This window comes from Protopterus annectens, chromosome 11.part0 (assembly GCF_019279795.1).
Source record: "Protopterus annectens isolate FY-2018-M chromosome 11.part0, PAN1.0, whole genome shotgun sequence".
NCBI lineage: Eukaryota > Metazoa > Chordata > Ceratodontiformes > Protopteridae > Protopterus > Protopterus annectens.
This window is the reverse complement of record NC_056745.1, coordinates 294,766,927-294,793,495: the sequence shown is the minus strand read 5'-3', so window position 1 is coordinate 294,793,495 and position 26,569 is coordinate 294,766,927.

Sequence of the window (26,569 nt, the reverse complement as noted above, 5' to 3'; positions counted from 1 at the left end):
AAGCTTTGGAACATCCTTCTCCCTGACATACTATCAATTACTGATAAACATCACTTTAAAAAAGAACTTAAATCATTCTTGCTTAACTCTAGACTCTGTAACTGTCATATTTCCCCCTTAGCATTTCACACTCTCACCTTTCTCACTACATCTCCACTGCTTCTTTGGGTTTTATTCAACTAACTCTTGCTGTAAATGCCTTACCATATTATTGCTTCACCACAGAGATATAATGTAGAAAGTTTTGTATTCTCACAGTATATCATTGATATGCTATAATCGTGATGTACTATGTGATTGCTGCCTTTGGTAGACGTTGTTGTCTTATTGTGGAGCTTTTCTCCCCGGAAAAGGACCTGTGTCCAGTCGGACTTTCCCAGTAAACAAGTGCTAAATAAATAAATAAATAAATTACCTATCCCCTTACCTAACCCAAGCCCTAACCCTAAAGCACACACACACACTCATAGAGAAACATACAACATCTATCCCTCACCTATCCCCGGCCCTAACCCTAACTCACAAACACACATGCAAATACTCTCACCCCCTCCAACCCTACTCACCTGTCTAGACAAAACATAACATCAACATTTGCACCACTTGGATATCTGTAAAACTGAAATTAAACAACACCTCCTCCATTTGTCAATCGAGTTGATGTTAGACAAAATGCAGGGGAACTATATATGTGTGTGTGCGTGTGTGTGTGTGTGTGTGTGTGTGTGTGTGTGTGTGTGTGTGTGTGTGTGTGTGTGTGTGTGTGTGTGTGTGTGTGTGTGTGTGTGTGTGTGTGTGTGTGTGTGTGTGTGTGTGTGTGTGTGTGTGTGTGTATGTATCTGTTTATAGGTTTACATTGAAATTTCCGAAGTGCAAGGTATCAAGTGACAGCTAGTTGAATCACTGGTTTCAAAATGGCAGTGAAATTAACCAAAAGTGCTCGGCTTTGAATGATCATGGGGGGTGCAGGGGGGTGTAGCCCTCCTGAAAATTAGTCGCACTAACATACCATTGACTGTGAAGTGTAACATTATGTTAAGGTGCATAGCATGAGTGACTGACATCAACTCCTGCTATGTCAAATACATTGAACCACAGTTGTTGAGGTATTCATTTTTGGATTGGATTAATTTTCGACTTTCTGATTCAGCATTTCAGGTCGACATTCTAAATGGTGGACCAAAGTGGATTCAGAATGTCAATAGTAAACCCGACATTGTCGAAGTACGAATCTTGCCCCCATCTCAACCCATGTTAAAGCCTGTTCCACGGTCGAGTCATATTTTGACAATATTGAAATTTTACATTGTTGCTTTCAGGGACGTGGGTCAATGGTCCTATCATTCGATGGGATCTGGTTCGTCCTTATGATGGTAAACATATATATATATATATATATATATATATATATATATATATATATATATATGGGTCTACTTCATATGACTTAAATTTCATTTGACTGAAATTCATTTGACTGAGACCATAATACCGAAATTTCAAAATACTGAAAACTCACTTGACTGAAACTCATAAGACTGAAACCTTACAATGCTAAATTTCAGCATTGTAGTGGCAGCATATAGACTACTGTAAGGTAAGTGAAAGGTATATGCCCTTTTCCCCACTGTATTACGATTCTGGAGTTAGTATATATAGTTAGGGGGTGTCATGGGCACAGCCCCACATTGGGGTTGGGGGAGTAGCCCCCCCACCTAGTTTGGTTTTATATCACCCAGTTTCTGTTAAGAGGGTACGTAAGTAGTTTTTAAGTTCTTTAAATAGTTAGTCATTGGTGTTGTAAGTGTGCATGTCTATAGTTTACAATTTGGTATGTTGAAATTTAGCATATACATATATGTGTGTGTATATGTATATGTATGTATGCATATATATATATATATATATATATATATATATATATATATATATATATATATATATCTGTGTATGTATATATACATATATATATATATATATATATATATATATATATATATATATATATATATATATATATATATATATATATATATATATATATATATATATATATATATATATGGATTCACTTCATAATCTCGAAATACTAAAATCTCAAATTTCAGTTTTTCAAGACCATGAAATCGAATCCACACAACTGAAACAGCAAAACCACAAATCCTAAAACTACAAAATTCAAAACATCTAAAACACAGCACACACCAGACCACACGTATACCACAACACCCACACTACAACATAAACAAACAAAACAACACACATCCACAAACCTACAACACAAATAAGTAGGGGGGCAAGCCCCCCTGCACCCCCCATGTGAGGGCTGCACCTCCCACACACCCCCTATTTATATATACTAAAACCGAGATTGCACAAACTGCAAACAAAAGCAAACGTACACACATATTCGACAATCCCTCACACAAACATCACAAGTCAGCACACTCACATACACTCAAACTCTCACCCAAAACCCTTACAAAACACTCACTTACCTGACATAACACCTAAATCCACACACAGCACAGCACTCCATCCACATACAATCCCAGACATTACGTAGTGTAAAGCCATAACCGTGAATTCGAGATATTCGAATTTGTGATTATGCACTTTTGCTATTTGAAAATTTCGACTTTATAGTCTTGAGATACTGAAATTCGACATTTCAGTTTTTCGAGATTATAAAGTGTTTATATATATATATATATATATATATATATATATATATATATATATATATACACACACACATGAATGATAAATATATAGCATCATCATCATCATCATCAAGCCCCTTTTTTCTATTTTTTACATGTGATCCAGGTATCGTGTCAACTGTTGTCATCTCTCTCTCTCTCTCTCGGTATAATGCCACTCTTCTATCTTTTTTGACAGATGTGCCAGACTACTGTCACAAGTCGTATCTCCATCCATGTCCTAGCTGGGTGCCTCATTTCCTCTTGCCTTGTTCCTGTCTGTCCCCAGTCTTCTTTACCAGATTGTCTTCTGCATTTTTGCACATGTTCCCGAACCACCATAATCTGTCCTCTGACTTTCTCTGCGATGGAGCTACTTTGGATGCTGATCTGATGTCTTCATTTCTTCTTCTTTGCCACAGTGTGCATCTTACCCCCATCTAGACACTTCATCTCCATCACTTTTAGCTTACTCATCTGCTCTGTCTTTACTGCCCAGGTTTCTGTACCATACAAAAGTACTGGTCGTGTTACTGTTTTGTATACCTTACTCTGCAACTTCTTTGAGATTCTTCTGTCATACATGACCCCTGATACTCTGTACCACTTGGTTGCAGCCCTTCTGATTCTATCTTAAACCCCCTCATTCAAACTTCCCTTCTCCTCAACCAACCCTCCCAAATACTTGAAGCTGTTAACCTGCTCCACTATTGTCTCTTCTTTCTCAATTCTGATTTCCCCCATTTGCTGCTTCTGTAATTATTTCATCTGTACTCATTTTTATCCCGTGTGTTTCAGATTTGCAATCCATTCCCTTATCCTTTGCCGAAATTGTTGTTCAAAGTCTGTTTATAATGCCACATCATGTGCTTACAGCAACTTTGTTGATCTGTCCTCTCTAAGTGTTTGCCATTGTTGTCTAGCAACAGTATGAACAACAGTGGGCTAAGAGCTAAACCCTGATGTACGCCCACTCATAACTGGAAACCCCTCTGTGAGTGTGAACACTGTTTGTATTTGATTTGCTGGGTCCTTGTAGATAGCCTGCACTAATTCTACCAATATTTCAGGAGTTCGAACCACCACAGGACTGCCCAAGTCAGCTTCCTTGGGAACTTGTCGTATGCTTTCTCCAAGTCTAGGAATAACCAGTTGGACCCTTTCCTCATTAATACCTTCTTCTCAATTATCTGTCTCACTGCAAAGGTCAGGTCAGTTGTGCCACATGTTGATGTGAATCCAAAGTGCTCATCTTCCATCTTACTTTTTACTACTTTGCATATTCGTTTATCAGTCGCCTTCTCCAGAACTTTCATGCAGTATGATAGGAATTTGATATGTCTATGCTGCCCACAGCTGTGAATGTCCCTTTTGTTCTTGAACAGTGGCACTAGTGTGCTTACTCTCCAGTCATCTTGCGTATGTCTTTCTCTCCACACTGCTATGAATATGTGCTGTGACCTGATTTGGGCCTGCTGCTTTCTTTGACTTGATTTTCCTTGGTGCTGTTCTTGCTTCTTCTGCGGTGAGATCCTCTTCTGATTCTTTCATCATAGTCTGTGTCTCTGGCGGTACAGCATTTGTGGGGTTTTCATCATTCTGAAGTTGCTGAAAGTGCTCCTTCCATTTGCTTTCATTTCCCATGGACTGCTGAGCAGGTCGTTGCTCGGATCCCTTATGAAGAGCTGATTATCTTCGTTATCTTTCTGCCTTTTTGTCTTTGCCTTGCATTTTGATGGAGTTTTTTAGTGCCATATATTACATCACTTTCTGGAAGCTGCTAGAGTGCCTCTGATGCCTTGTTCTTATGCAGTTCTCCTTTTACCCCTTTGTTACCCAACCAGTATTCCTTCTTAGCCCGGTTCAACTTTTCTGTCTCCCACTTTTTTATGCATTCCTTCTTTCTTTTGATGACTTCCTGGTCTTCTGCATTCCCCCACCAGTTTTCCTTAGGTACGTTGCTTCTGCATCTGGCCTGCCCATACATCTGCACTACATTCCTTGCCCATGGTGTTTTGAAGTACTGCCATTCTTCCTCATCTTCACCTATTTGCCCTTAATTCCTGGGGTGCTAGAACTAATTCCTTGAACTCTTCTGCTTTGTTTCCAGTAAACTTACATGTCTTCAGCCTGGTTTCTGTTGATTTAGAGCCTGCTCTGTGCACTGCTTGCAGGTGATTGTGGCAAACAGTGGTGGTGTGAGATGGCTCTCATTGGTGATGACTTTGCAATCCCTGCTTTTATCCCAGTGCCTTTTTCTTACTAGGAGGAAGTTGACCTGAGTTGCATGTAGGCCACTCTTGCATGTGACATTGTGACTGTTTCTCTTGCTTAACCATGTGTCGGTCACCATCAAGACATTTGCCTGTCAGAGGTTTAGAATGTACTCCCCTTCTTTATTCCTTTTGCCCCACTCATGTGGATCCAGCTCGTCCTCATATCTTGCTCTCTGTCCTGATATATGCATTCAGGTCACCCATTATTATTAACAACAATTCATGCTGTCCTGCTTTATCTACTATGTCCTGCAACTGCTGTCAGAATGCACTCTTTTCCTCACTGTTGCAGCCTGCTGTGGGGCACAGGCTGAGATTATGAATAGTGATCTATCGTTACCCTGGAGTCTGATTGCCATGAGTCTGACATTAATTCAAATGATATCCATTACTGTCTTCCAAAACCTCTCCTTCACCACACTACTTCTAGTTTGTCTTCCCCCTGAATAGTAAAATCTGGATCCAAAGCAAGCACAAACACCCTTCCCACTGCTGGCATGGGTTCTTGGCATCGTTTGAAGTAGGTCAGGTTCTTAACCCACTTATCACCAGCAAATGCCAATGCCCATTTTTGGCACATTAATTAACACAACCAAATCACGTAGATCCAATTTTTACACCATTGAGTGGCTAGCCCTGACAAGGTGCACAGTTTGTGATCTGTGTCCTACTATCTAGAAGACACTGAGCACTACAGTTTATGCCTTGAATGGTTAATCTATAGAACTCGTATACCTATAGGGCACCATCTAAAGCCTGTGCTGCTCCACAACTCCGTTCTTGGGTGAATTTGAGGTAGAAACACTCAGCATGTTTTTTGAGAGGTGAGAGGAACCTCAAAGAGATGCAGGGAGAACATGCAAACTGCATATAGACATTGGCCAAGGTCAGGATTTAACTTTATACCTTGTGCATGGGAGGTAAAGTCCTTAACCATTATGCCAACTGGTCTCCCTAGCATGGGTGCATTTTGCTTTATTGAAAAAGCAACATATTGATCTGGAGCTCTTCACGCACAAATTCTTGAAAAACAACCTATTAAAACAAAACAAAACAAAAAACTAACCAACCCCCCCCCCCTTCGCACCACCCATGTGGTGGGCTGCACCCCTTCTTATCTCCTTCTAATTTTGTGCACTGACTCCAGGGTTGCATTACAGTGGGGAAAGGGCAAATGTTGTTATTCCCACTGCACAATGTTCTTTCACAGAAATGAAAGTCAGCAGCATGTGTGATAAGCTAATTTTCAATCACTCAAGCCAGCTTTTCATTCATTTGATAAAAAAAGAAAAGTTTGACAACTAAAACAAAACAAAAAAGCCCTAGAAATCATTGATCTAAAAAATCAATACTGAGCCAATTACAATTAAAATAAATACAAAAAATAATTTTTTTGCAGCCCCACGCCATCCCCCATGCTCCTTTCTCAATAGATATGACAACTCCAAGATTGTACTACACTGGAGAAAGGCAAATTTCCTCCTTCCTGTTATACCACAATACCACAATCAAAAACAGAAGAAAAACGGTATTTACAATAATTTGTGTTTCAGTCAGCTGTGCCATCTTCTAACAAATGCACATTCAATTAAATGTAAGTATCACATATATCTCTGTGTGTGTATATAATTACATTTCTGTGAGCACTCCCCATAACAGCACAGGCATGAACAACAGGATTACTGATAGAGAATTCAGTATGTGAAACACATGTCTGTGTAAGATGGATAGTTGTCCTTGGTCAGATTTTTTCAGCAGTCAAATAATCCCTAACACATGGGACTGCATTCTCAAGCAATGCCCACCAACACTTAGCCCAGCTATAAGGAGAGCACTACACATGCCCTCTCATGTTCATTTTGTTGTAATTTTTCCAAATTTTTGGGGTTTCTAATACCATGACAGGAATGGACCCCATTCCTAAGTCAAAGTACAATTAAAGTTCATGAAATTAGTATTGTTTCAGTCTTTGATGTCAGTCAAAAGTGCTCTTCAGAGCACCCGCAATGTGCCCAGTAATGAGTCCTTCGGCAGTTCATACAGTTACATGTATTGGTAGCATATCTAAATATGACTGTAGATTCTTTTGTAGAAGACACGTTGCTCCTTCTACTATTGGAACCATCTGGGTATCTTTCTTCCACATTACTCTCGTTTCTGTCAGCAAATCCTGATATTTTATGACTTTGCATCTCTCTGTACACAAGACAGTGTAGTCATTGGGTGTGGCAATTTCAATGATCAATGCCACTTTTGTCTTCCTTTCTTGGACCACTATATCTGGTTTTCTAGCATCTATCTTTTGAACTGTTGGTAATGGATGATCCCATGTGATGTAAACTTCATCATTTCTATGATGCTTTGTGGCGCATGTTTCCAGTATTTTTCAGCCATTTCAGTTCCATAATGTTTGCACAATTTCCAGTGTAACAGTCTTGCCACACTGTTATGCCTTTCAGTATGAAGTCCTTCTGCCATTAGTATGTCGCAACCAGCAATGAGGTGTGCAACTGTTTCCAATTCTGTTTTACAAAACCTACATTTGTCTGTTTCTCCCACATGTTTTATCTGCTACTCCCCCCCTTTTCCCTTTTTGCCCATGGTGTTTTAGTACTGCCATTCTTCCTCATCTTCTACTATTTGCTCTTCTCCCTGGGGTGCTAGAACTAATTCCTTGAACCTCTGCTTTGTTTCCAGTGTAAACTTACATGTCTTCAGCCTGGTTTCTGGATTTCAGAGCTCTTTCTGTGCACTGCTCTGTGGCAGTGGCTGTGGCAAACAGTGGTGGTGTGAGGGTGGCCCTCACAGATGACTTTGCAATCCCTGCTTTTTACCCCAGTTTTTCTTACTAGGAGGAAGCTGACCTGAGTTGGCATGTAGCCACCTTGCATGCAGACGTGACTGTTTTCGGTTTAACCATGCCGGTCATCATCAAGACATTTGCCTGTCAGAGGTTTAGAATGTACTCCCTTCTTATTCCTTTTGGGTTCCCCACTCATGTGAATCCAGCTCGTCCTCATATCTTGCTCTTCTGTCCCGATATATGCATTTCACAGGGTCACCCATTATTATTAGCAACAATTCATGTTGTCCTGCTTTATCTATTGTCCGCAACTGCTGCTGTATCGTAATTTTTCCTCACTGTTGCAGCCTGCTGTAAGCACAGGCTGAGATTATGAATAGTGATCTATCGTTACTCCTGGAGTCTGATTGCTGCGAGTCTGACATTAATTCAAATGATATCCACATTGTCTTCCAAAACCTCCTTCACCACAATTACCTTCTAGCTTTGTCTTCCTGAATAAAATCTGGATCCAAAGTGTTAATAAACACCCTTCCCACTGCTGGCATGTGGGTTCTGGGTATCGTTTGAAGTAGGTCAGGTTCTGAACCCACTTATCACCAGCAAATGCTACATGCCCATTTTGGCACATTAATTAACACAACCAAACTATCTAGATCCACTTTACACCATTGAGTGGCTAGCCCTGACAAGGTGCACACAGTTTGTGATCTGTGTCCTACTATCTAGGAGGACACTGAGCACTTTACAGTTTATGCCTTGAATGGTTAATCTATACAACTCAGATACCTATAGGGCACCATCTAAAGCCTGTGCTGCTCCACAACTCGCTTCTTGGGTGAATTTGAGTAGAAAAACACTCAGCATGTTTTTTGAGAGGAGAGAACCTCAAAGAGTATGCAGGGAGAACATGCAAATCGCATATAGACATTGGCCAAGGTCAGGATTTAACTTTATACCTTTGTGCATGGGAGGTAAAGTCCTTAACCATTATGCCAACTGGTCTCCTAGCATGGGTGCATTTTGCTTTATTGAAAAGCAACATATTGATCTGGAGCCTTCATGCACAAATTCTTGAAAACAACCTATTAAAACAAAACAAAACAAAAAACTAACCAACCCCCTTCTATTTCGGCACTACCCATGTGGTGGGCTGCACCCTCTCTTATCTCCTTCTAATTTTTTGTGCACTGACTCCAGGGTTGCATTACAGTGGGGAAAGGGCAAATATGTTGTTATTCCACTGCACAACAAGCTGTTCTTTCACAGAAATGAAAGTCAGCAGCATGTGTGATAAGCTAATTTTCAATCACTCAAGCCAGCTTTTCATTCATTTGATAAAAAAAGAAAAGTTTGACAACTAAAAACAAAACAAAAAAGCCCTAGAAATCATTGATCTAAAAAATCAATACTGAGCCAATTACAATTAAAATAAATACAAAAAATACTTTTTTGCAGCCCCACCCTCATCCCCCATGCTACTTTCTCAATAGATATGACAACTCCAAGATTGTACTACACTGGAGAAAGGCAAATTTCCTCCTTCCTGTTATACCACAATACCACAATCAAAAACAGAAGAAAAACGGTATTTACAATAATTTGTGTTTCAGTCAGCTGTGCCATCTTCTAACAAATGCACATTCAATTAAATGTAAGTATCACATATATCTGTGTGTGTGTATATAATTACATTTCTGTGAGCACTCACCATAACAGCACAGGCATGAACAACAGATTACTGATAGAGAATTAGTATGTGAAACACATGTCTGTCGTGTAAGATGGATAGTTGTCCTTGGACAGACTTTTCAGCAGTCAAATAATCCCTAACACATGGGACTGCATTCTCAAGCAATGCCCACCAACACTTAGCCCAGCTATAAGGAGAGCACCACATGCCCTCTCATGTTCATTTTGTTGTAATTTTTCCAAATTTTGGGGTTTCTAATACCATGACAGGAATGGACCCCATTCCTAAAGTCAAAGTGTCAATTAAAGTTCATGAAATGAGTATTGTTTCAGTCTTTGATGTCAGTCAAAGTGCTCTTCAGAGCACCCGCAATGTGCCCAGTAATGTAGTCCTTCAGCCGGCCAGTTCATACAGTTACATGTATTGGTAGCATATCTAAATATGACTGTAGATTCTTTTGTAGAAGACTTCAAGGTTGTAACCATCTTCTCTACTATTGGAACCATCTCTGGGTATCATTCTTCTTCCACATTACTCTCGCTTTCTGTCAGCAAATCCTGGATATTTTATGACTTCATGCATCTCTCTCTGTACACAAGACAGTGTAGTCATTGGGTGTGGCAATTTCAATGATCAATGCCACTTTGTCTTCCTTTCTTGGACCACTATATCTGGTTTTCTAGCATCTATCTTTTTGAACTGTTGGTAATGGATGATCCCATGGTGATGTAAACTTCATCATTTCTATGATGCTTTGTAGTGCGCTTGTATGTTTCAGTATTTTCAGCCATTTCAGTTCCATAATGTTTGCACACTTCCAGTGTAACAGTCTTCTGCACACACTGTTATGCCTTTCAGTATGAAGTCCTTCTGCCATTAGTATGTCGCAACCAGCAATGAGGTGTGCAACTGTTTCCAATTCTGTTTTACAAAACCTACATTTGTCTGTTTCTCCCACATGTTCAATGGACTTTGTAAACCAATGTGTATGTAGACCACTATCTTGGTCCACCAGTATTAGCATTTCATCTCTTGGTTTGAATTTGCCTCCCCTTAACCATTCCTGCATTCATTCCTGATCAACATAAGGTTCTTCCAGAGGTTTTGTATACTTGCAACTATATTTATGTATTTTCCACATTCCTTGCCTTCTCATCTGGTCTTTCACCTTATATTCTTTCTTTTGTTTTTTTGGCACATTCAGTTGCTTCGTGATTTTTATCTACTTGTGGTTTGATTTCAATTCCTGCTTGACGCTGATATGCTTCTGATAGCCTAAACAGGGAAGTCATCTTAGATTTATTCTTATCGTGTTTCAAAACTTTCACTCATTTACAAGGAAGGTAAGACGGTGTACCAGTAAATGCCCTTGTGGTACACTAAAATCCAGAAAATGCAAATTAGAATAGTAAAGTCAATAGAAAGCAATGCTAATATAAAAGTATGCCAAGAGTATAAAGTATACAATATTCAACTACTTCTTATGTATAGAATAACAGATTTCAGATATATACATGAAGAATAATCTAACTAGAAAAGGTCTCAAAATACAAATAGACATTCTGCTAGTATTGTGGTTTACAGGGATACAGCCTTGACTAACTCTGGTTAGTGACTGGGGAACTTGAGGTGCTGGCAGGTGATGGATGTAGATAGGCCCATTCCAGGGAGAAGGGATAGTTGTGTAGGCATTGGTACAGCATAGTCCAAAGGGGGGATAAGGGTAGCAACATGGGTGTGCTTCTGATGAGGAGAGGAAATTCATTGCATCTTCCATTTGCATACCTGCTCCTTAGGTCATAACCACACCTGGAGGAAGAAGAAACTGTGGTAAACCATAAAGATACCCCTCAATAGATGTTAAACAGCACTGGTCCCCCCATGCTCTAAGATTCCTGGTCATAATTTGGTCATAGTCCAGAGGAAGAATGGAGTGACCAGTAGACTTAGTGATGAACACAATGCACTGGAAATAACTATTGGAATGAATCAGAAGAGCAGTACAGCTAGACTAACAAGAAGTCCAATAAAAGCTATAGTGTTTACTACACCAAATAAACATTCTGAAAGGAGCAGTGAGTTAACCTGTCCAGGAGCAATGGTCCTTCTAGTTGTACATATGCTATTGTGAGGTATCATAATACTTTACTATGCTCATCGTAAGTATCACAGCAATGCACAAATTCCACAAGGGTGGTTTATGGAGCATGCAAATTGCTTGATAAACATGCTCATGCTCCATAAGTGTGATTTATCTATATCATCTGAAGTTCTGGAGAAGCCTACTATAACCCCGGTCTAGGTATCCAACCTGTAATGCTTTGACAATGTGTGAATGGATGACTATATGGCAGTCTTACAAATACTCTTGAGTTGAAACATTCCTACAGAAGGCTGTTGTGAGAATTAATGATCTGGACAAGTAAGCCAGGTATAAGTCTCTCCTAAGAAGTCTATACGATACTGAGAATAGTGACAGGGACTTTAGTTGGTCTGTGTAAGCCATGTGTTGGAGTCCCTTGATCTTCTTTGTTAGAAACCTCTGAGGTCTCTGCAATTGCTGCAGATGGTTTGTATGGTACATGCCAAAAGGGCATTATACTCAATTATGGGCCTGATTAGTGATGAGTATAGAGGAGTTATAACCTCCTTTGCTCTAGAGGTGATGACTTTGCTAATCAATTGTGCTAAGCAGAAAGCCTTCTTTACTACAGTAGACACATGGTGGTCAAAGTTAAGGTCCCTGTCTACTTGTGATCCCAGATCCCTTACCACTTCATAGGTACATAGGGTATTGTTAATTTGATAGTGTGAAGGTACCATGTTTTTACCACAGGGAATGATAATGCATTTCTTTGCATTTAGTTTGAGACGTGATTAAGACGCCAGTCGTTGGTTTGTGTAAGACCCTCCTGAAGTATATTGATATCATTTGGGGATTTGATAGCTGCATCCAGTTTGCAGTCGTCCACAAAGCTGTCAACTGTGGCCCCTTAGTTTTGGCCTGAACATCTGAGAAGTTACTGAATTATCTTGTTTCCCTTCATGTGTGTAACATATAGTGAGTCGTCTGACTAATGCATTCAGTCCTTGACATATAATAATTTAGAGTCCTGCATTCATCCATGCAGTGAAATGCTCAATATTTACTGCTTTAGTCAGAAAACTGGAATGTGAATAGACTGTTTCAAGATTAATTCAAACACCATTTTAGGTGCAAAGAATGTTTTTCTTTTAAAGACACACTTTCTTTTTTGAAGATTTTATAAGATTCCTTATGAATTAGAGACTGGTACTCTTTTTATGTCAGCTACTAGAAAGAAAAATATTTCAAGACACATATCTCAAATCAGACTTGACTAATTCAAAAACAGATAAAGTCAATGTCGCTAGAACAAAATTTAGATACCAAGCTGGATTCAGTAGCTGTCAATGAGGTATTAAATGTACTTAAACTTTTAGAGGTATTTAACAAGTAAGATACATGGCAAAAGAGTGACCAATAGCCTAACAGTCAGAAATAGCCGAAAGGTGTATTTTAACAAATGACTAAGCCAGCAATATGCCAGAGACAACAAATATAGCGATACCTAGATACAAACAAACAAAAGTAGTATTGACATGTTTTACATAGGACTAAAAATCTGATGTACTTAAAAACGATAGGATTTTGTAGCACTAGGTCTTTGCTTCTTTTAAAATAGACAAGACCACATAAGATAACAAATGACTTTTGCAGACTAGCTGGAGATCCTCCCTGGTGTTAAGAGTAAAAGCTCTGTGGTTGGGGCAGAAGACTTGCACTGCACAGACAGAAGGTTGCTCATGAGAGGTAATGTCAAGTTCTCTGTTAATGCCATTTGAATAGCAGAAATAGAAAAAAGTTATGGAGGTCTTGATTTGCATTGCTCACAACAGATCAGCAAGAGTTATGTTTGATTTTTCCCGTTTTCACCATGTGTAGAACTTCTGGCATAAGGAAAGTAAATGAAGGAATATAGAGAACCACAATTACAATGAACTGAGAGTGTATTTACTGCAGCTAGTAAAGAATGAAGCATCCTGAATCAAAACTCTGGCAGTTGATTGTTCAGGTGTGGAGCAGACAGGTCTCTTGCTTGATAGTCCAACTTCCTCACTGTGTCCAGGGGAAGCCTGTTAAGAAACCAGTCATAAAACACTGACATCTTTCTATTTATACTCTCTGCTGTTTGGTTCTGCTAACCTGGAATGTAAATTGCTTGTACAACTAGGTCTAATTAAATCATCTGTTACTAAAGCATCACTGCTAACCTGTACAGTGAGTAACAGTAACAATGAATACTCCCTTGTTTGTTTACTACCTCATCATAGCACATTACTATGTTTGTTAACAACCTTATCATAGTATTGTCTGTTATTATCTGTAGGGTACATCACTGACGTATCATCTAAAAGGACAGCAATGCCAGTAGAGTAGTTAATGTCTCTTTTATACACGTGCTTCTTTGAGGTGAGGACCAAACTTTCTCTATTTGAAGTGTATGTAAATACCCCCTACCAAGGATAATTTGTGGTATCTTTGGCTAACTTGTGATTTTGTAGAGGAGAAAGGAGGAGGGGCACAGGTTTAGAGACAGTAGCTAAAACCACTGTTGTAACGCCTTGATTCAGGATTACAGAAAAGGAAGGCTGACGTCTGTTAGCTGGACCTTCTGATTCTGGAAGTTACTTAAATACCACTGGATTTTCTTCATGTGGAGTCTCTCCAGAGGAACTACTAGAATAAAGAGAGGCATGAATCATAGTGTCTTCAGAAATGTCTTGGCCATGAAATGGCTTTCTTTCATAATTAGACTAAAAACTTTCTAATCATTTGAATGCTGTCTTGATGACACATAATACAGCACTTATTTTCCATAACTGTTCCTGAAAACCTCTTTGTCTGAGATGGAAATAGACTGAGCTTATGTTTATTGAAGACAATGCCTTATTGATGAAAACAATGAGAAGTTTATTCTGAAGATAAACTGCAGCATTTGCAGAGGTTGCTAAAATAAGTCATATCGTTAAAGATGAAGCTTAACATCTGTCGGTCTCATGTGTGGATATACTATGCTAAACATTTTGTTAATGTCCTGAGTGGGTTTCCCTAAATTTTGAAAAGATTTCTGTTTTCATATGTTGTTTCACTGATTTTGTTTTATTGACACAACATTTCTTGTTTGTGAAAAGCTTTATAGTGCTATGATGTATAGAGTTTTAGAGTAATGTTTTTTTTTATCAAATTTGATTTTATATCTTTTGGAGGCTAGAGTTGTCATCCCAGTAGGACATTAGTTTATTCTAGACTGGAACAGGAGTTAATGAGAATATTTAGGTCAAATTTAGATAATGTAGATAAAATTTACTCACATTAATTAAATAAAATAGCTCTACTGGTGACTGTCTCTATTCCTCCAACATTTCTAAAATCTGGAACTCCATCCCCCTTGCCCTTATAACTATCACTTATCCCAGCCCCTTTTAATAAAACACATTGACACAAATGGACATTTGATGATCTTTATTAAGTTCAACAAAACCAAACTTTATTCAAGAACAGTAACCAATAAGTGTAATTCAATCATCCTTTAAAATTCACCAGGGCAGTGTACCCACTCATCCTGTCCAAGTAAGCAGCTCCATACCCACATGCTTATTCTTATCAAGCAGCATTCTCCAGCTCATTTGATCCCAAACTCAATAACAAAAATACCATTACCAGGAGGGGGAACAGAAGAGGACAATCCTGTCCCTCTTCTCCATACTTCTCACACTTATCATTTGATAATCTAATTAATTAATTACAAAGAAAGAAGAGGAGGGAGGAAGGGTTGCAAACTCATGCAAAATGCGACACTACTCCTTCCCTTCACAATTATAAAACCTAGCCACATCCCGAACCTACATCACTTCCTTTACTCCCCATAATTAACCCATTACCACCCAAAACCTAACTAACTTAACTTAGACCTATCCTGAAACTCTATACCATTCCATACACCCCCCAACCCCAACACACTTACTCTACCCCTTAAAATGGTCCTGGACAAATGAGTTTGTCCCAAACCTCATTTGTCCCGGCCCCCTTTAATAAAACACATTGACACAAATGGACATTTGATGACCTTTTTAAATTCAACAAAACCAATAACTTTATTCAAGAACAGTAACTAATAAGTATAATTCGACCTTGCTTTAAAATTCAACAGGGCAGCATACCCACTCACCCTATTTGAATAAGCAGCATCCATGCCCACTCACTTATTCTTATCAAGTAGCGTCCTCCAGCTCACTTGATCCCAAACTCAATATCAACAACACCATCACCAAGAGAGGGAACAGAAGAGGACAATCCTGTCCCTCTTTTCCACCAACCAGCCTGACCACAGGCTGTTTCCCATCTTTTACCCAAGCATATAATTATTTCCTCAAAAAATAATCTCAAATGGACATTAAATAAATCTAGGCTAATGTCACTCAAATGTACAGGATCAGATCTAAACCAAACCAAATCTGTCATCAAAATCATGATGTTCAATCATGCATACATCAATGTTCTAATTGTAATGTCAACCTATGATTAACCTCCACCCCGAGTCCACTCCAAAGCATAGAGGAAACATATCATTATTCTCCAAGTCAAGTGTGGCTTTATCTTCAACTGTACTTTACATACACATGCCAGGCATAATGTTTGCAACATATACAAATCATCCCTTATCTTATCCATCAACTTCCAGCTTCTTATTAATTATTCCTAAATCATTACCACCTAAATGTATCACCAGTATTCATGGAGAACCTAACCACCACTTTAACATACCAACTTCTGCATCAATTAAGACCCTGTAAGGCCTCTAATCCCATGCCAAGTAACTGACCCAATCACCTAAACGATATAATCCCAAATTCTTTCCATCTGTCCTCTGCCCTTTTCTCTGCCCAGTAGACATAGGAATGGCCCAAGATGAAGATCTGGTTTCCTGAAAGACAAAAAAATATTATTATTATTATTACCATTAAATCATTATCTAATATAAGCTAAAAAAGCATTAGAAGACCATTTCCCCACCCATCTAATAGCTTCAGTGGATCTGTCCTCCCTGGCCAAATCTGAAGTCCTACCAATACGAAAAGAAGAAGCTGCAAGCCTCTCAGCTGGAAAACCCATACAATGAAAAGTCCTCCTTATAACCTGTATAAACGGACTACTTGTTACACTCCCTCCACCCCTCAAACAAAAAAACAAATCTTGGGACTCCCAACCTGCATCCACATCAGCTATAGAGCCTAAGCTACCAGACAAAGCCCTTCATTCCTATCTTTCCTCAAAACTATTAATGCACCTTTCCCAAACTGACCTGCTTTAGATCTCTGTAACCCAATGTGAACTGCCCCAGGACGTATTATTACATCAACTCAAACTATTGATCCTAACAACTCTGACATCCGAAGTGCATAGAAATACATCCAAAAACTCATAGTAACCCATACGACTTAATCAACTGAATCCTCCTCTACTAATGCCAAGCCCTTCATCAAGATTTTCAACATTTGTCTCATCAATGATCAGTGCATAACTACATTCACTACAGCCACTCTTCCTCTCAACATCCGGCCCATTAGTCAAGACTTTGTGAAGTCATGCAACCTAGCCACCTGTGTGAATATACTAATTGCCACCAAATCAGTCTTAACTGTCTGCAAAGCCTTCACTGCTTTGCCCCTAAAATGTGTGAAGCAACAGCTGCTCCATTCAAACCCCTTCTTCCTCTGGTAACTGCAATACAAATTTATCAGATTCATAAAGTGCCCTACCATATGCCTTCCTGGTGGACACCACCCATGATTTCTGCACCAACCTTCTGGTTATATCAACCCAAGATACCATACTTCCTCTGGCAGAACTGCTGGCACCTCCTCCACCCCTGGAGCCAACTGTCAAAAATCTAGAAAACTAGACCATTGAGACAAACTGTCAGCTATTGCATTTCACACGCCTGCCACATGCACTCTTGTAAATGAAAGCTAATAATCAAACTCTGCAAACCATCTTACGTAAAACCATGAACAATATTTCAGATCTTTGCAACCTTCATCTGCAAAACCCCTTTACCACTGCCATGTTAGCTGAATAGAAATGACAACTACTATTCCTTTTCAATTTCTCCCCTCCAAACTACCAAAGCTACCCAAATTGGCATACACTCCAAAAAGTGACATCCCTCTTCCACTCCTCCTTCCAGTCCAGTGGCCATCATGTTGCAAACTATTCACCTGTAAAAATGCTCCCATTCCAGTACCTCCCGCTGAATCCATTTATTCAAACATAAAAAATAATTTTTACCATTACCAGGAGGGGGAACAGAAGAGGACAATCCTGTCCCTCTTCTCCATACTTCTCACACTTATCATTTGATAATCTAATTAATTAATTACAAAGACAGAAGAGGAGGGAGGAAGGGTTGCAAACTCATGCAAAATGCGACACTACTCCTTCCCTTCACAATTATAAAACCTAACCACATCCCGAACCTACATCACTTCCTTTACTCCCCATAATTAACCCATTACCACCCAAAACCTAACTAACTTAACTTAGACCTATCCTGAAACTCTATACCATTCCATACACCCCCCACCCCAACACACTTACTCTACCCCTTAAAATGGTCCTGGACAAATTAGTTTGTCCAAAACCTCATTTGTCCCGGCCCCTTTTAATAAAACACATTGACACAAATGGACATTTGATGACCTTTTTAAATTCAACAAAACCAATACATTTATTCAAGAACAGTAACCAATAAGTATAATTCGACCTTGCTTTAAAATTCAACAGGGCAGCGTACCCACTCACCCTATCTGAATAAGCAGCATCCATGCCCACTCACTTATTCTTATCAAGTAGCATCCTCCAGCTCACTTGATCCCAAACTGAATATCAACAACACCATCACCAAGAGAGGGAACAGAAGAGGACAATCCTGTCCCTCTTCTCCACCAACCAGCCTGACCACAGGCTGTTTCCCATCTTTTACCCAAGCATATAACTATTTCCTCAAAAAATAATCTCAAATGGACATTAAATAAATCTAGGCTAATGTCACTCAAAGGTACAGGATCAGATCTAAACCAAACCAAATCCCTGTCATCAAAATCATGGTGTTCAATCATGTACATGCCCAATGCTCCTAATTGTAATGTCAACCTATGATTAACCCACCCCCCGAGTCCACTTCAAAGCATGAAAACTATCAGTATCCCTCCAAGTCAAGTGTGGCTTTATCTTTGACTGTACTATACACATGCCAGGGCATAATGTTTGCAACATATACAAATCATCCCTTATCTTATCCATCAACTGCTTCTTATTAATTATTCCTAAATCATTACCACCTAAATGTATCACCAGTATTCATGGAGAACCTAACCACCACTTTAACATACCAACCTCTGCATCAATTAAGACCCTCTAAGGCCTCTAATCCCATGCCAAGTAACTGACCACCCTAAACGATATAATCCCAAATTCTTTCCATCTGTCCTCTGCCCTTTTCTCTGCCAGTAGATATAGGAATGGCCCAAGATGAAGATCTGGTTTCCTGAAAGACAAAAAAAAAAAATATTATTATTATTACCATTAAATCATTATCTAATATAAGCTAAAAAAGCATTAGAAGACCATTTCCCCACCCTTCTAATAACTTCAGTGGATCTGCCCTCCCTGGCCAAATCTGAAGCCCTACCAACACGAAAAGAAGAAGCTGCAAGCCTCTTAGCTGGAAAACCCATACAATGAAAAGCCCTCCTTATAACCTGTATAAACAGACCCCTCAAACAAAAAAACAAATCTTGGGACTCCCAACCTGCATCCACATGAGCTATAGAGCCTGAGCTACTGGACAAAGCCCTTCATTCCTATCTTTCCTCAAAACTATTAATGCACCTTTCCCGAACTGACCTACTTTAGATCTCTGTAACCCAATGTGAACTGCCCCAGGACGTATTATTACATCAACTCAAACTATTGATCCTAACAACTCTGACATCCGAAGTGCATAGAAATACATCCAAAAACTCATAGTAACCCATACGACTTAATCAACTGAATCCTCCTCTACTAATGCCAAGCCCTTCATCAAGATTTTCAACATTTGTCTCATCAATGATCAGTGCATAACTACATTCACTGGCTAGCCACTCTTCCTCTCAACATCCGGCCCATTAGTCAAGACTTTGTGAAGTCATGCAACCTAGCCACCTGTGTGAATATACTAATTGCCACCAAATCAGTCTTAACTGTCTGCAAAGTCTTACCTTGCCCCCAAATGTGTGAAGCAACAGCTGCTCCATTCAAACCCCTTCTTCCTCTGGTAACTGCAATACAAATTTATCAGATTCATAAGGGTCACCCTCACCATATGCCTTCCTGAGGTGGACACCACCCATGATTTCCTGCACCAACCTTCTTGGTTATATCAAACTCAAGATACCACTACTTCCTCTGGCAGAACTGCTGGCACCTCCTCCACCCCTGGAGCCAACTGTCAAAATCTAGAAAACCCTAATTGAGACAAACTGTCAGCTATCGCATTTCACACCCCTGCCACATGCACTCTTGTAAATGAAAAGCTAATAATCAAACTCTGCAAAACCATCTTACGTAAAACCATGAACAGTATTTCAGATCTTGCAACCTTCATCTGCAAAACCTTTACCACTGCCATGTTAGCTGAATAGAAAATTACCTTATTTCCTTTCAATTTCTCCCTCCAAACTACCAAAGCTACCCAAATTGGCATTAACTCCAAAAAAGTGACATCCCTCTTCCACTTCTCCTTCCAGTCCAGTGGTCATCGTGTTGCAAACTATTCACCTGTAAAAAATGCCCCCATTTCCAGCGGTACCTCCCTACCGAATCCAATAAACAGCTGCAGTTTCCACTTGACCAACCCAGTCCGACTGCCAAAAAGAGACCTCACTGAACTGCTCCAAAAAGGATAACCAAGACCCAGGTCAGCCCATGCCAACTTGCTAATCCTAACCCGATGGTGTTTACTCTTCCTTCCTTTCAATAAAAGGGCCACTGGACCTGCAAAAGTACACACCCCTAGATGAACTACCTGGACATGTAAAATTTAAAAGCCATAGGAGCTCCTTTGACCATTCAAATGCGACTTTTGCCTTACACATCAGTGCCCCACCTTCTCCTTCAATCTGTCTGTCTTATCCATGGACAAGCAAAATAGCCCATGCCCTGCATCCACTAACAAAGCCAAAAAATCCAAAGCTTTAGCTGGCGTTCCAATTTGTGCCAGGCTAATGGAACCCCCTAACTCATCACACATACCCAGAATTCCTGTAATCCCTCATATGCTCCTTTTCCAAACCTCTCAAATTCTTACTCAACAAGGCAATTCTGTCTAAGTAATCCACCGCCTCTGGGTACCTTAAATTCCACTGCTGCCAGACCCAATGAAGAGCTTCGCTACTAAATTTCTCAAACGTATACAAGCTACAGAGCAACCCTGTCAGCATAGCCTTATACTGAAATAAAATTTCTCTCCTACTACCATGCCCAGTAATGGCCACTCTTCCTCTCTCTTACTGGGTAACAGGGAAAAAAGCAGAGTCAATATCCACCTTCATTAAATCCAAGCGATCCTTAAAACCCCTGGTGATAATCCTTCTTACCATATCATTAAAAGATGAATAAACCGGGACTCTAGCAACCTCCATTGAAACAAAGTCATCTGCTACCAAATTCCCCTGCCTGCTGGTAATTTATAAATGATGAATCAACCTAAATTCACTCCAGCCAATGCCCCAAATGTCACTTTTAAATGCCTGCTGTTGTGAATGACTTTTCTTTTTTTTCCTTTCACCACTGTTGTGATCATATGTTAGATTTTATTACATGACTTGCATGAACGCTTCTGTTTACCATTGACATGTTCTGCTGTCTTTTGTAAAAAAACCCTTCGTTGATACTTTTGCTATGCAAATCTGCATTTGAATCCATTCTTCTGTTACAAATTCGCTTAATGTCATTGTGTAATCTTTCTACTGCTTTTGCACTTCTTTGTACATGTATTTATGCTTCTCAGCTTTTCTCCTCAGACCTCCTCTGAAAAGGGGCAACTTTATGCAACAGATGGGTAAGCCTAGTAAACAGAATGCTAATAAAATAAAATAAAATAATTAAATAAATACAATGTGTCTGTGTTTGTGTGGAGGTAATGTAAAGCAAATTACTGCAACCCCTTCTGGAGCTGATCACTGTTAACTTGAAGACTGGTACAGCAAAAAGAATGTGTTATTTCTGGAGTAAATGGGATGGGGTTTGGTAGCAGTTTGCTGCAAACTTTGATTGTCTCCTTACTCTGTATGACACACTTATCTGAGATATCAGATGTCTATATAAAGACAAAAATCTGCCTAGTAATTTGAAACTAAATGAGAAAGGTCAGAGGGCAATCATGATATTCTCAGGACTGTCTCCTCATAATTAGTCTTGAAACTATTTCTGTTCTGCTATAAGGAGCTACTGGGCTGCCTCTGCCAGTGTTGTCTTGGTTTCCTAGCATGCATGTCTTCTTTCTTTAGACTCTGCCTTTTATTTGAGTCAACTGTTGTCAAATTCTATTTCCTGCAAATATGGCAAGATTTCTGTAAGGGTATCTATTTAATATTCTTGCATGGTTGTATTCTTTTATTCTAGATGTAGCAACAACTTTTTTTTAAGATGACGAATTAAAAAAGTAATAAAACAAAGTAACAAACAGAGAAAGCTTTATCAGGACTAATCATACAAGACAATGATGATCATTAACCATCAAAAAAGACAAGAGGCCTTCTCTGTATTGCATTATTTTCAATAACAGTACCATAGATGCAAGCAGCTCTAAAACATGTTCCATGGCAATATCATAAGTTATTATCTGGACTATGTGGAAATTGGGTCTACATCACTTTGTCGAATCACTTATGATCTAACCCCTATTTTGCCAAATGACACCAAGCGTATTATATATATAGGCGGCATAACACATCAATATGCACTTTCACTAAAAGAAAGTAAAAAACGAAAAACATGGTAGCAGTTTGCATTAGCTTGTTAGTTGTACATCAACATATTCTGATGATGTACAAACGTAAAAAATCGCAGAGATTGTGGTACAGTGGATAAGGGAATATTCCCTTTTCCCCACTGTAGTGTGATCTCGGAGTTAGAATATTAAACCAGGGAGGGTGTGGGGTGCAGCATGTGTATTTTTACTTTTTTGTTTACTTTAGTGAAAGTGCATGTTTGATGTTATGCACTTTCGCTTAAAGTAATTTTGTGAAAGTGCAGTTTCATGTTTTAACATAGACCCATATATATATATATATATATATATATATATATATATATATATATATATATATATATATTTGTAAACATCTTGCTATATAAGCAGTATGTGTATTTGCCTATGTTTGTCTTAAGCTCTGCTTATGATAGAAAACTTTAAACAAATATGATTGACAGCTCAGATCTGAGAAGAAGCTGAAGACTGCCAGGCACTTGTGTAAAGTAAGAAATGATTATGATAGAATGAGTACAGAGTAAATCAAATTTAAAAAGCTAAAATGTGTTTTATTTATTCTATTTGAGGTGGGTTATGGACCTAAAGGCCCACATCTACTCATGACTTGTTATAAAATAATACATTCACAAACTACAGAGTGTATTACAATAGTTGACCAGTGGTCTTCGCCTACAGTGCAGTGCTGGGATGAGCATGTTGAATGATTAAACAATGTCGTGGATTATATAAGGTCACAACAAGGCAACTAGAATGCAGTCAGGAATTGTATCAATCCATTATCAAGAATCATGCACCACATTCTGTAGAAGCTAGTATATTTACAGAAAATGATAGTATCCGTGAGGGTAGTAGTTTGGATAATCATAAGCAGAAAACATTCCTATATCCAGAAAAGGTATGCATGTGGATCGAAGTTTACAAGATAATCGTGATGTGGTGCCCTTTTGATAATACTGGAAGGTAGTTCCATGGTTATAGTCATGTCTTTAGAGAAGGCCCCATGAGAATATTGAAGAGTAGTGAGAGAGCAGATAGCAGACGAGAAGCCAAGTATTTAATCTGCATATTTGTTACTAATGACTACAGTCCAGCTATTGGCATACCAGTAAGTAAGGTTATCTTGTGTATCACCGGGAGATGCCTCATTTTTGTTGCTCTATACTGTAGGAGCTGGCATAACTGTACAATGTGTCTAATTGCAAAGCAGAAGCTTTTGGCATTTTAAGGGTATAGCTGGACTGAAATGACTGTAAGAACTTAACCAATAAGGCATAAAAATTCCTTTGTCAAGTGAGAAACTGATCTCAGTAGTTATATATTGCGGAGATTTTATGCTAGGCTGCAAAATCCCATTTGTTTTTGTGATAACTTTATCAATATGAAGGAAAAGGGACATGAACAACATGAAAGTCCACCACATACTTAGATGTTGAAATGAGTGACTAATATGGAAGGGAATCTCTCTCTCCATTTCAAAGAAGGAATCCTCAAGTTAATTGGTGTCATTTTTGCTATTTAAGTATGCTAGCACGCGGGTTAGTAGTTTTTCAGGTAAGTTTGACTGCATGCCTTGCTGTGGAGCAGAGGTAAATCACTTTTGATAGTGATACTTCCTGACAACAGCAGGGCCAGCAACCTTGTCTTTATGTTTTTGTTGACATTTATGTCAAGGACATATATTGAATCGTTAATTATAGATATGTCACCAGTCCTTCAGAAACAAAAACACTAAAAAGTAAAGTATAGTTGATTTACAGAAAATTATAGCCATTTGCCCTGAATAAGCAAAAATACTGTAGGAGTCATCAGTTATGGTTCAGCAAGTTGTCATGACCGCATAATGTGGGGATTTCATCAGATATTTGCTTCCAGGAAATATTACGTATTTAAATAATTACAAAAAATAATTATGCATGAAAACCTCAAAGAATTAAATTTACCCATGACTGATATGCCTAAATATATAGTAATTACATTGCTATTTATACACCGCTAAATTTCCTGAGCATGGGGATAAAATATTGACTTTTTTTTGTACTTATTCAGTGTTTTGGTCTCGCGGTAATACAAGGACTGTGCAAAGCAGATATCAACTTAAATTAAAAATAAACCAGCAATGCAAGTTGCTGTATTGATACAATTAGGTAAATGCCTACTAGTTTTCTTTTGTATGAAATATTTTTATCTTGTTTGTTTATAACCTTTTTCAATACTATGAGGATAAGAATTTAAAACTGAACCATTCATCTACTTTTTATTTCTGTCTTCTGTTACTTATGATAGCCACACACTGGCAATCAGGTCAAAATATTCTGCTTCTGTTACCACATTTAAGGGATAATATTTAGGTTTCTACAAATCAGCAATGAAATGTTACAATGAAATGAATTAGCAATGCTGAACATATAATTGTATTAAGTATGTATTCATTTGAGCTCTGCATTCATAATGGTCACCGCTTCTACATTATGAAAATAAACTGAAATAACCTTCAACAGTGGCTAGGCTCTGAATGACTTTATTGCTTTTTTTCTGAGAGTAGTCTCATATTAAAACTAGTAGGATTAATAGTTCGAAAACACTTGCTACATGCTGGTGAATAGTGTATCTCCATAGCAACCTCTTTTTAAGTGTGTTATTTGTAGTGTTTAAAGCTCTCCACTGTCAACCTGTAGATATCTAATGTAAATCCACAGAAAAGATATTAAAACAAAATGTATATAAGTAATTTTCATTACAAAGAATGAGAAGCACTTGCAAGACCAATATACTTCAAATGTATTTAGTCCTGGAACAAAGTAATAGGAAATTGGATTTGTCTGAATAGTTGCTAAAGACAGACTAATTAATGAAAATGAATCAGTAAATTGCAACATGCAATTAAACACCATAAATGAGCATAGCTGAGGACATGACCCAACAAGCCTGGTGCAAAGTTTCTTTTTTTTTTTCAACTAAAGCCTATGATAATCTTTTGATAGCATACTGGAGTAATGAATAACACTCTCCCCAGCAGCAAAAAGTTTCTCTGGCTTGTCTTCAGTTGGCTATCTTCTGTGTGATGATTGCATGTCCTGTCTACTAATTTGCTCTCAAGTTGTCAGTTTCTCCCCATCCCAAACTCAATATCAACAACACCATCACCAAGAGAGGGAACAGAAGAGGACAATCCTGTCCCTCTTTTCCACCAACCAGCCTGACCACAGGCTGTTTCCCATCTTTTACCCAAGCATATAATTATTTCCTCAAAAAATAATCTCAAATGGACATTAAATAAATCTAGGCTAATGTCACTCAAATGTACAGGATCAGATCTAAACCAAACCAAATCTGTCATCAAAATCATGATGTTCAATCATGTACATGCCCAATGCTCCTAATTGTAATGTCAACCTATGATTAACCACCCCCCGAGTCCACTCCAAAGCATGAAACATATCATTATTCCTCCAAGTCAAGTGTGGCTTTATCTTCAACTGTACTATACACATGCCCGGGCATAATGTTTGCAACATATACAAATCATCCCTTATCTTATCCATCAACTGCTTCTTATTAATTATTCCTAAATCATTACCACCTAAATGTATCACCAGTATTCATGGAGAACCTAACCACCACTTTAACATACCAACTTCTGCATCAATTAAGACCCTGTAAGGCCTCTAATCCCATGCCAAGTAACTGACCACCCTAAACGATATAATCCCAAATTCTTTCCATCTGTCCTCTGCCCTTTTCTCTGCCCAGTAGACATAGGAATGGCCCAAGATGAAGATCTGGTTTCCTGAAAGACAAAAAAATATTATTATTATTATTACCATTAAATCATTATCTAATATAAGCTAAAAAAGCATTAGAAGACCATTTCCCCACCCATCTAATAACTTCAGTGGATCTGTCCTCCCTGGCCAAATCTGAAGTCCTACCAATACGAAAAGAAGAAGCTGCAAGCCTCTCAGCTGGAAAACCCATAC